Source organism: Mytilus edulis, chromosome 1, assembly GCF_963676685.1.
Source record: "Mytilus edulis chromosome 1, xbMytEdul2.2, whole genome shotgun sequence".
Classification (NCBI taxonomy): domain Eukaryota; kingdom Metazoa; phylum Mollusca; class Bivalvia; order Mytilida; family Mytilidae; genus Mytilus; species Mytilus edulis.
The window spans coordinates 121,180,102-121,191,865 of record NC_092344.1 but is presented as its reverse complement, the minus strand read 5'-3'; positions in this window follow the sequence as shown (position 1 = coordinate 121,191,865).

Below are 11,764 nucleotides of genomic sequence, written 5' to 3'. Positions count from 1 at the left end.
GATAGAAACAAGTGCATGTGGGTACGAGATAACTACAATTCTCATGCAATCCCGATAAGGGGGGGGGGGGGGGGTCATCACAGACAAACATGACATTAAATCGTTATCACTGAACTAGTATATATATTGTATAGGGGCCAGCTGAAGGACGCCTCTGGGTGCGGGAATTTTTCGCTGCATTGAAGACCTGTTGGTGACCTTAATTCTGCTGTTGTATGTTTTTCTATGGTCGGGTTGTTGTCTCTTTGACAAATTCCCCATTTCCATTCTCAATTTAATGATACGAACAAGAACAAACAGCTCTACGTTGCTTTGATATTTATCAATTTTCAGGAAACATTGCGAAAAATGATCTTCAATATTTCGAAAACATGTGAAATAAAATTGCTAACACGGTGGACCGTCGAGTGTCAACAAACGTAGTAGACTTGTTCACTGAAAAGACGAGGATAATGGTTTCATCTGACATTTGTTATGCAAACCCAGTTTTGATCATGATATTTAAAAAGACGTACTTTTTTCAATCTATGTATTAATAAACTAGAAAATTCCAAATTGTAAATATCTCTTCATCTGGACCGACTTGGCATCTACTACGTTTGGACGGGTCCATTTCATTAGTAAGGTGATCGATAAATATTACGCAGTTTTGACAGAAAAGGAAAACGAACTTATTGTTATGTGTTTTCAACAAGGGTTTCGTTCCGCTAAATTATTTGCGTAAATAAAGTTTGTCTATTTTTAGATTACAGGTAATAATTTGACACTACGCATTAACCTGTGTAGTGATTTTGATTTAACGATAAATGTATGAATGAACGATAATTTTATGAATGAACAAGAGCACCTGACCTCTTAAAGAAACACAAATTAAACATAAAAAACCGTATTTATTAGGAGATAATTCAGTTAAATTTTCAATACTAAATCAACAACTGAAATATATCCATATTTTGTTGAAACATCGTACGAACGGCGGAAAACGGAATCGCATTTATAAAAATGTACTTTTTTTCACTCGGACTTCTATGTTATTTGATAGTCAAACGGTTGACCCTTTAAATACAAAAATACATCTACAAGAACATATTCTGAAACTTCTTAAATCCACTAACTTTTTTTTAAAGTTTCAAGCTATGTATTGCATTAGAAAACATACATAGGTGTTAAAGAATGACTGACCAGGAGCCTGTTTAACAAAATACTATGGCTTGATCTGGGCGGAGTCTCTGATCTGGGTCACAAAGATGGCCATACGCGACGGCATAAAAGCAATTGCTTTAAAAACTAAGCCTTAGTTTTCTCAGGTCATCATTTCAGTTTTCCTCATTATTGAAGGCTGTACAGTTGCCTTTAAATGCTTACATACACTTTATCATTGCATTTGTTTATTAAAACTTTGGTGCATTGTTGTCACATTGGCAATCATTCTACATTTTCTTATTTTTCTATTAGACCAACTAAAAATATATGTGTGGTTCCAGTTATCCGACCATCCCTAGTTGTAAATATATTCGTCCGTTTGTTATGATGAACCTTAATACATGAGTATTTATTTTGACACAATTTATGGTAAAGTTAATGTTGGGTAGTTTTGTTTCTAACCATGATAACTTTACATATAATCTTTAACAAATAATACCATGTCTGTGATAAAGTGTATTTATTATATATATAACGTAAGGGTACCCAAATTGCACCGAGTACCCAAATTGCACCTATTTAGAAAAAATAGCCACGTAAATCTTACAAGATTTCCTAGAAACTTAACAATTTGTATTTTTATGATTTGATGCTATGCACGTCTTTCAACATAGGTAAACATATTTAAATATACGCAAAACGTTCACAGTATTTATCAACAGATGGACACTTTACTGAAAAAACAAAATGTACGAAAACGTCATCATGCGACGTCATCAAAACGTCATCTCTTTTAAATAAGCAAATACAATATATTATAAGTATCCATTTCGTAAAATATGAAGAGTAAGCATAAACTAATATCCAATTGTTCAAAATATTTGAAGAAATTAAACAAAAGCTCGGATATTAGACTTTTGACGATGTGAATTTAAACATGGATGCAATTTGGGTACTCCTCATTACAGAATCATGGACAGTTTGGAGGTTGATTCAAACCTTTTTTTTTATGACTCAAAATGGGATTTAAAATTAAATTGGGGTACCTTTACAATAAAGAAGGATAAGGCTACAACATAGACACATTAATGACATTTATTTCTTGATCATAAACATACGTAGGTGAAAAAACTGTCAAAATAGGTGCAATTTGGGTACCGTCACGTTATATTCATTTATCCTGTGGCTGTGCTATAGAAAATGACTCATTGTCATAGCACCCTGATCCGCTGGTACTTAAGATACTAAATTAAATTATGTAAACTTGAATGTCATTACATTCTTCTTTTAAATATGTCATTGTTTTTACTTGGAAGTATTATTTAAGGGACGCAAAGGGATTTTGTTTCGAACCTCTTATTCCTGCCATTTTTCTTCCAGGTAATACGATGAATATGAAGGAGTTCCGAAAATTATTCCGAACGGCTTAAAGGATAAAAATCCCGGACAGGCAATGAATAATCCGGATGTTAAAAAAATGTGAGGCCCCATATTAAAAAAAAATTAAAATCAAAACGAAGTGCCTGTGTGTTCTCCATATGAAAGGCACAATAGGGCACCTGCTGACAAATTCATGTTCACTGATTTGAGTCAAATTCTAATATATATATTGTTTATAACAATGTAAAACATTTTCCCAAACTATCAAAAGTATAAAATAAACAATTTACAGGACATGGTCTCAATATTAAGATATAGCTTCGTTTCGTAAGTATTTTAGCCAAGACGCCATCTAATTAACTATTGAGTTGACCTTCTATGGCCATATAAGCAATGTAAACATAAACATAGATATAAATAGATTAAGCAGCTAGATTTTTATAGCCTCTGTTAAATTTTGTTTTATAAATTATAAATTTATGTTTATCGTCGATTTTACCTTTATAAGAAAGATTTTTGTGGATCGATCAAATTATTTACCTTTGTTTTACTTTCAGTGTTGACATTCTTTTTCTTTAAATAACCGTACTCAGGCAATGCATTCGTATTCTATCCTCTTTCTACGGGGATTTGGAGTTCACATGAATACGGATTTAATGAGGTCGAATTTTTCACTTGCAAGTGAATAATTCATTATCAATGTTTATTTGCTTTATTTGACAAACTTGAACCATTTTAGCGGATAAAAGCAAATAATAATTTCACTATATCACTTTCATTAATGATTGAACAAAAAAAAATCATACTTTAGATTTTTTATATATCTCGTAGCTAGTGCCCCTTTAAGGCATTCACGCGAGATATATTTTGCTCGATATAAATCTGATACCGTTGATGATTAATTTTATGATGAATTGATTTGAAATTCAGGTATAATGTTTTAGATAGGTCAACTATACTTTAAATAAATGAATCAACTATGTTTGGAGTGTAGACATTCCGGTTTTGGATGCAGTTTCAGATAAAGAAAAATGCTTTTGATATCATTAAATTCGGGTCTCAGTCAGTTTAACTTTTCGACTCTGTACACTGCACTATCACACAATCTTATCAAACAGATGATTTCCTATTTAATCATACGGTTATTTGAACAATCTGAGTGCAAATTTATTTGGTGCATCTGTCACATTGAATGAAAAATATAAATATATATGTCTCTGCTTAGATATACTAACTTTATGATTATATAATTAAAACTGTACATTTCTCCTAGATTATATCTATACGCGTTTAGGCAATAATTCAAGTTTATCGAGAGTTATACATAGGCATTCATGTGGGCAAAATTGCTCTCCTTTAATAGTGTATTTGTTTCAGTATTGTTATAAATCCGACACAGTTTATGGCCAAACTCAGTAAATGAACAACAATTTGGTTTTGGAATTTCGACTGAAAACTTTTAGCAAGCGGGAGCCCGGACATCACACTGGCCTATTTTTTCGTAGGAGTTGTTTATAAATCATGTCAGATTAGATACGATCCGTGTAAACGATTGGACCAAATATTGAGTTTAATTATTGATGAATTAAAAACTCAACTAAATATTATTATTCCACTGTTTTTGCATATTGATTAATACAGTAAATCAATATTTGATTAATTGACGGACTATCCCACACGTGTCTTTGAACAAATCTTTCACGAATCTTTTTAGGAGATCAATCAAATTGAAAATTGAATTGGGGAATGTGTCAAAGAGACACCAGAGCCAGAAAATCCCGCATCTAGAGGCGTGCTTCGGTTGGCCCCTTAAACAACGGACGTTACACTTGAACTCTAAAAAATATTTAAATGAACTCAGTAAAATTTAAATAAACACATTCAAGACTTACAAAGGCCAGAGGCTCCTGGCCGTTTGGATAGGCACAAAAATGTGGTGGCTTAAACATGTTTAGTGAAATCTCAACCCTCCCTTAATACCTCTTGCCAATGTCCGAGTTCGTTGTTATAAGAAACTAAGCAAATTGAGAATGATACATACATTAGCGAAGGAATACTATCAGTTACTGACATGCCAGCTCCAGATATCAATTAAACTGATCGAAATATCATGCATATGAATATCTCGCCCTATACCTCTTGTTAGTGGTTTAGTATTAGAATGAAATTCAAAACTATTTGTATTGTGGCTGTGGCCATTGATTGACACATTAAGTTCATCCATTGACTGGGACAATTTAGGTGAACGTTTGTATGTAACGGCCACTGCTCACTATGTACTTTTTAAAGACACTGAAACTATGGGGTCACCAAAGGTTCTCAACACCTTAATAAAATAATTCGAAAAACTAATCAGAAATAACACGATGTTTTGATTTATATCAATTATATAAATCAAAACATAAAGGTTATTCCTGATTAGTTTTTTGAATTATTTTATAATTAAAGGCGTTAAGAAACCTTTGGTGACCCCACAGTTTAAATGTCTATCGTAGGTACGTCGTGAACAGTGGTCGTTACAGACAAACGTTCATGTAAAGTGTCCCAGTCAATGGATGAATTTAATGTGTCAACCAATGGCCACAGCCACACTGTTTTGAATTTCATTCTATCATAGCATCATAAAATATACGAGAAAAACATAACTATTCGTATCGTGCCATGGCATCAACTTATTTTTTAATAAATGTATTTATTTCCAATACAAAGACCATATGAGTGAATCAATATTAATACCAAAATATGCAATCTTTAATGACTTGACAACAATATCATACTTAACTAATATATTCCGTCTGAATAATTCTAAACTGGGTAATTTGATTAGCTTTTGAGGCGAATGCCGACATTTTTGTGCTTTGTATAGTATATGCCTTTGAGGGATGAAATTATGTCTTTCAATGGAGTAATGTGAAATTCAATGTTGATATAAAAATTGGGAGATGTACACTGGGGTAAAGCTGATGACCGTAACTGCATTCATGGTCATCCCAAGATGTCGGATGAAAAATTAGGTCAGTATCTGTATTGTCTGTTACAGTGTTTCTATATCATTTTCTTTACAAAGTATACATTGATACGATGTAAATTTATAAAAGATTCACACAGAAATCACAAATTACTACCGAAAAATGTTCAGGAAACGCGAAATTCAATTTGAAAAAATCGCTAAGATGTCCGTAAATCATTATCAAAATATTTTCAAGATGACCGTAACATAAAACAAGGATGACCGTGATTGGTAAACAGATGACCGTAACTTGTAAAAGATGACCGTAATTTGTAAAGAATGACTGTAATTTATAAAGGATGATCGTAACTTTTAAATGATGACCCTCAATTCTAAGAATATCCGTATTTGTATTCATAGCTTTTTGTTGTGTTTGTCTCAATAGGGGCTTAGATAGCGGATATAAACATGTTTCATCAATTTTATTTTTAACTATTTGCCGTATTTTGAGTTCATGACAATGATAGTCAATTGCAAATTTCTCGTAAACAATGAAATATTTATTGATAACGACTTTAAAATTTTAATACAAATTGACAGAGATACGACGAAAAGTTGAAGAAACAAGAATGTGTCCCTCTGAGGTGTCTCTAGTACATGCCTCATCTACACTATAATTTTCTATGTTCAGTGGACCGTTAAAATGGGGGAAAAACTGTAATTTGGCATTATGATAAGAAAGATCATATCATAGAAAACATGTGTATTAAGTTTCAAGTTGATTGGACTTCAACGTCATCAAAAACCTCCTCGACCAAAAACTTTAACCTGAGGTGGGACAGACGGAAGAACGAGCAGACGAACGGACGAACAAACGAACGGACGCACAGACCAGAAAACATAATGCCCATAATGGAGCATAAAAAACAATAATCAAACATATGAATATCCGGTAATCGAGCCTGTGTGCATGTATGGTTCCAGAGGAAGCAGATTAAAATCTTAGTTTGTCTTTATATATGAATAACATTGCTGTATATACAAATTGACAAGGTTCCCCTCAGTGGTGGATTTTACGGGGGTATGGGGGCTGGAACCCCCTTTTTATTTACCGATCAGTGCATTTGAATGGGGACACATAGTTTGAACCCCTTTACCCTGGGTTGGGACCCCCTTTTTTAAATGGCTTAATCCACCCCTGCCCCTTGTGATACGCTATACGCACAAGACTATTTTAGGATCTATTTTGCTGGAGCTCGCCTTCACTAGTTTGGTCGTAGTATTTTAAAAACAGGTTCTGTTATTTTACTTGCAGGACAAAATAGAAGACAAATCAAAGACGATATAATATCAATGGGTGTACATCCATTGGCATTTTTAAAAACGTGCATTTATTATATGTCTTTACAAGGAATTCCAGAAATAACAAAACATCTTTTGGCTTTTAGTTGGAGGCTGTGCAGCACACTTTTTTTTTTATTATACTTGTAAGGTGTCATTTAATCGCGCTTTTGTTGCATGTTTTGAATTGTTTTCCCCACTTTTTCATGTGCATGTCTTATTGCATGTTCATTTTAAAAATTATACCCTCTTCCGTAAAAAAAAGATATATATGGTGAACTTTGTATTTAAAGCACGTCTTATTTTCTCCTACCTATAGGATAATACTCTCATATAAATACGTTTTATATTAACACCATTAATCATTTGATACAAAAAAAGTAGTTATACAAATACGGATATTTCTTAGAATTAATTAAAAGTTACGGTCATCATTTAGAAATTACGGTCATCCTTTATAAATTACGTTCATCTTTTAGACAATAACGGTCACCCTTGTTATGAATTGCTGATTCTGTTACGGTCATCTCGATTGTGATTTACGGTCATCTTAGCGATTTTTTTAAGTTTCATGCTCATTTCTCGGAAGTAATTTGTGATTTCCATGTGAATCTTTAATAAATTTACATCGTATCAATGTCTCCTTTGTAAAGAAAATGATATAGAAACACTGTAACAGACAATACAGATACTGACCTAATTTTTCATCCGACATCTTGGGATGACCGTGAATGCAGTTACGGTCATCAGCTTTACCCCAGTGGATGTTGTATGATTGACAATGAGACAATTATTCTTTTTCATATGGTGGTCTATTTTTGTATAGAAAGGTCTACACAGACATGCCGTTGGAAAGGACCGAATTTAATAATGGGTTTCAATTTCACCAATTCACAATGGGTATTAAATTTTCATCTTCCTTTATATTAGTGAGGTCACTGGTGTCTGTAAGGTATGTGCACGAATGTTTCCATCTTTATTTGCTGAAATATTTATTAACACAAGTTAGATAATCCTTTTTAATCTAATTACAGATGTAAACGATTGCCACATGATTATTATAACTGAGAAATACATAAATGATTTATGATTTTTGACTCGTCCAAATAATTATGACGTCTGTGTTTTAGGCTAAGAACAACTAGCACCATTTTTATCGTGCTTTTTTACACAGATTGATATGTGCTAAATGTAAATATCGATCACACAGAAGCATTTGTTTCTATGAACGTATGCAAAGAATAAATGTGAAAAAAGCGACTATAATGTAAATAGTATTTCGTCCTTTTGCCAATCTTTAATGATTGAACTTAAGTAGTTTAACGATTATTCGCTCAGAATGAAAATATAGACTGCCCAAGTTGCATCTATCCACAAAAAGTGGCCTTGAAAAGGTTAATTGAACACTCTTTAGTTATCTTTAGTGATCTGCCTTCAATAATAATATATACATAAGAGACAGTCACCGAAAATCAACTTTCCAGGCAAAGACACAGAAACTTTCAGTAATTAAATACTGGAAACAGAAACAAAATTTGAAATCTATGATGTATTAATGTTTTCCTTATTTCAAACGGAAACGAATTAAGTTATGTCTTTCCTTCTGAAACAATGTTTTCATGAAAATCTTATTCAAACAATTACTTTCAGAGGCGGATTTAGGGGGGGGGACAGGGGGCCCGCCCCCCCCCTTTCGGAAAAAATTGGTTGCTTATATAGGGAATCAATGAAGCGTGACTGGAGCGGGCCCCCTCTTAGGTCAGTCAGTGGGTCCCTACTTATGTAAATTTCTAGATCCGCCACTGACTTATGGATAGTCCTGTCACAACAATGGCTATGCCTAAAAACATACAGCTATAGCTAATGGCATCAAATCAATAAGCCATTTACTAAATAAAAAGATATTTATATAATCACATCTAACCAGAACACAGATAGTCAGGGGTATCCAAACTGGATTGTTCATGCAGAGTTCGGCATCTCATTCTGCTGACGGCAGAGTTTTAAAGACAAATGAGAAAGACTCCAAAGATGAGTGGTCTACTTAGTCTGCAATCAATACCATAACGTCAGTAGCGTATAAAATAATAGTAAACACTTCAAACCAGCCCAAATAACTTGAGAATATCGAAGTTCCACAAGATTATCCGTCATATTGTAGCCCCTGTAAATCCCATGGGGACCCCGAGACCCGTGTGGAGTTCGGGGTGCTCCTTGTCAAAGTCATATAGAAATCCCTGAAAGATGGTATCTATAAAATAAGGAAATAACAATCGAAATTAAATGGATGTAAGCAATAATAGACAACTCTATGGCCTTCGTTAATGAGAAAACCCCACGCCGAACAGTTGGCTATAAAGAGCCATGACATGAAAAATATGAAATAGTTCGATTGAGAAAACTAACGGCCTTATTCATAACAAAACAATTTATTGAAAACAAAAGACAGATGTGAACCAACAACAACCACTGAACTGCAAGCTTCTGACTGAAGACAGGCACATTTATATAAATAGAATGAGGAGGGATAAAAAAAAATCCATGACCTCTGTGGATAAAATTGAGAATAGATCTAAATGGAGAATGTACCAAAGAGACAACAATCCGTCCAAACAGCAGACAACAGACGAATAGAAGGGAACCAATAGGTATTCAATGCTGTGAGAAAATCCCGCATCCGATAGCCCGCTTCAGCTGGCCCCTAAATAAAAAACATAAAAATTATCTAAAATTGAAAAATCACACAAGACTACTAAAGGCCAAAAGCTTCTGGTTTTGGGACAGGCATGAAAATGCGGGTTAAACATCTTTTTGAGATCCCAACCCTCCCCTATACCTTCATAAGCAATGTAGAAAAAACAAACACACATACAGTAAACTTGGAATTGATAGTAAATAGCAAGTACAAGTTATTTTGAGCATATTTATATCAATATTATACAGTTAAAGGTGAGAATAATTGAAATTCGGCTGTTGTCTACTCTATGGTTTGGTTGTTGTCTCTTTGACACATTCCCCATTTCCATTCTCAATTTTATGCAAATAGTTTTACACCAACTTCAAAATTAAAATGACGTTTGTTAAAAAAAGTATCCATATATTGATTGATTTTTTTTTTTTTGGGGGGGGGACTATTTTAAATACTGTTTTAATATATACCTATATATGTGCTTGTAAATATCGGTTCAGGTCAAAATTTGGCTGTTTGTAATTTCTTTTCGGACGTCCGAGACAGAAGTTTTGTTATACATAGTTTTGAATATTCCATTAAAGAAAGGTAGGTCTGGTACATAGATAAAGATAAAGATATTTTTATTTCCTAATCATAGGGCTCATAACAAGCATGTAATCACATAAAGTAAAAATAAAAGGCCTTTCTCTTTCACTCGCATACACTCACACATACAACTCTCGTTCTGATTAAGGATTATTGATTTAACAGTACAATATGTAAATGAAAAATGAAATACAGTACAAATAAAGATACAAATATATTTTTATTTTTATTTGTTTTTATGAAGAGAGTCAGTTGCCTACATTGTATATATTTGGAACGAAGGATAACTCTTACTGCCCAGAAAGAAAGAAAACAATTCAAGTATAATGTGACAATGAACTGGTGAAGACTATAAATAAGTTTTATAAGTTTCAGTTAAGCAAATATTTAGTTTCTCAATGTGTAAAATGAGGATAGCAATTCACATAATTTAGAGTTAAAAAGAAGGCTATCGTTTGACATGAACCAAATAAGCAGATTACTATCGCCCGGGATATTTGGGATAAATATGGGTATTTTGTAAAGAGTACATCTCTAGAATTTATGATGATAAAATAAAGAAGTTTGTTTGTTTGTCATACATATGATATATTATATATTGACGCATAGCTAGTGCTCTAATAGTTTCCTCTGTACCGTACAGGGCGTACTGTTGAGATCATACTTTAAACAACGAAGTTGTCTTTTGTGAATTTCGGCATTTAGCAGAAGAGCTCACAGAGGTAGGTAAAACGATTCGCATGATGTCCTTTTAAGAAGTGACCATATTTAACTTCGAGTTTACATGTAGTGTGTTAAGCCTTTCTAGCAGTATTTGTAGGCCGTATGCAAGACCATTTGAGTCATGCACCTCTGTCTTTATTAGAGAATATAGCGTTCTCCTTGCTAAACTGATGCAGTCATTTATTCTGGTTTCATCTACTGTCGATCCTGTAAGTCTTATATGAGATGTACTGTCAGAACAATGTATTTCGTTGTTTCCAATTTTTAATACCTCGATATCCTCAGTTTGTTATGGTCTTATCCTGTCTTTAGTATGATGGTACTCATCTGTGGATTTCTGTTTTTATTAGAGATATCATTATGCTTTTCTTCTTCTATTTTGAATGTTTCTTTTTGTTACTTTATTTGGGTGTAAAGTGTTGACCGAAGTACATTTTGTATGAAGCGCGGAAGAGCTGCATTCTAAAAATGTGCGCACGGTGAACGCTTTTACGACTCTATGAAGTTGCAAAAAGAAGTATTCAAAACTTATAATAACATTTCTAGCTAGGATCATGAAAACACGATTTTTATCAAGTTTTTATTTTATTTACCTGTGCTCTTTATTGGGGGCTATAAAAGGCCCCGACTTTAAACATATGTAACAATTACCATATTGTAATGGATATTTTCCAGATTTTATCAGATTGGCTTAGTCCAAAAAATTAATAATCCACTAAAATGATCCGATAACTCTTACATGTCATCAGTGTATATTTGTTGTCGTCCGAAGACAAATTCGGTTTCCGGACAATAACTTAAGTTTAAATTATTGGATATCTATGAAACTTTACAAGAAGGTTCAATACCACAAAAGGAAGGTTGGGATTGATTTTAAGGTATATGTTACCAACAGTTAAGGAATAAGGGGCCAAAAACAAGCGGCGGTGATTTTTGTAGTTTGCGGACAA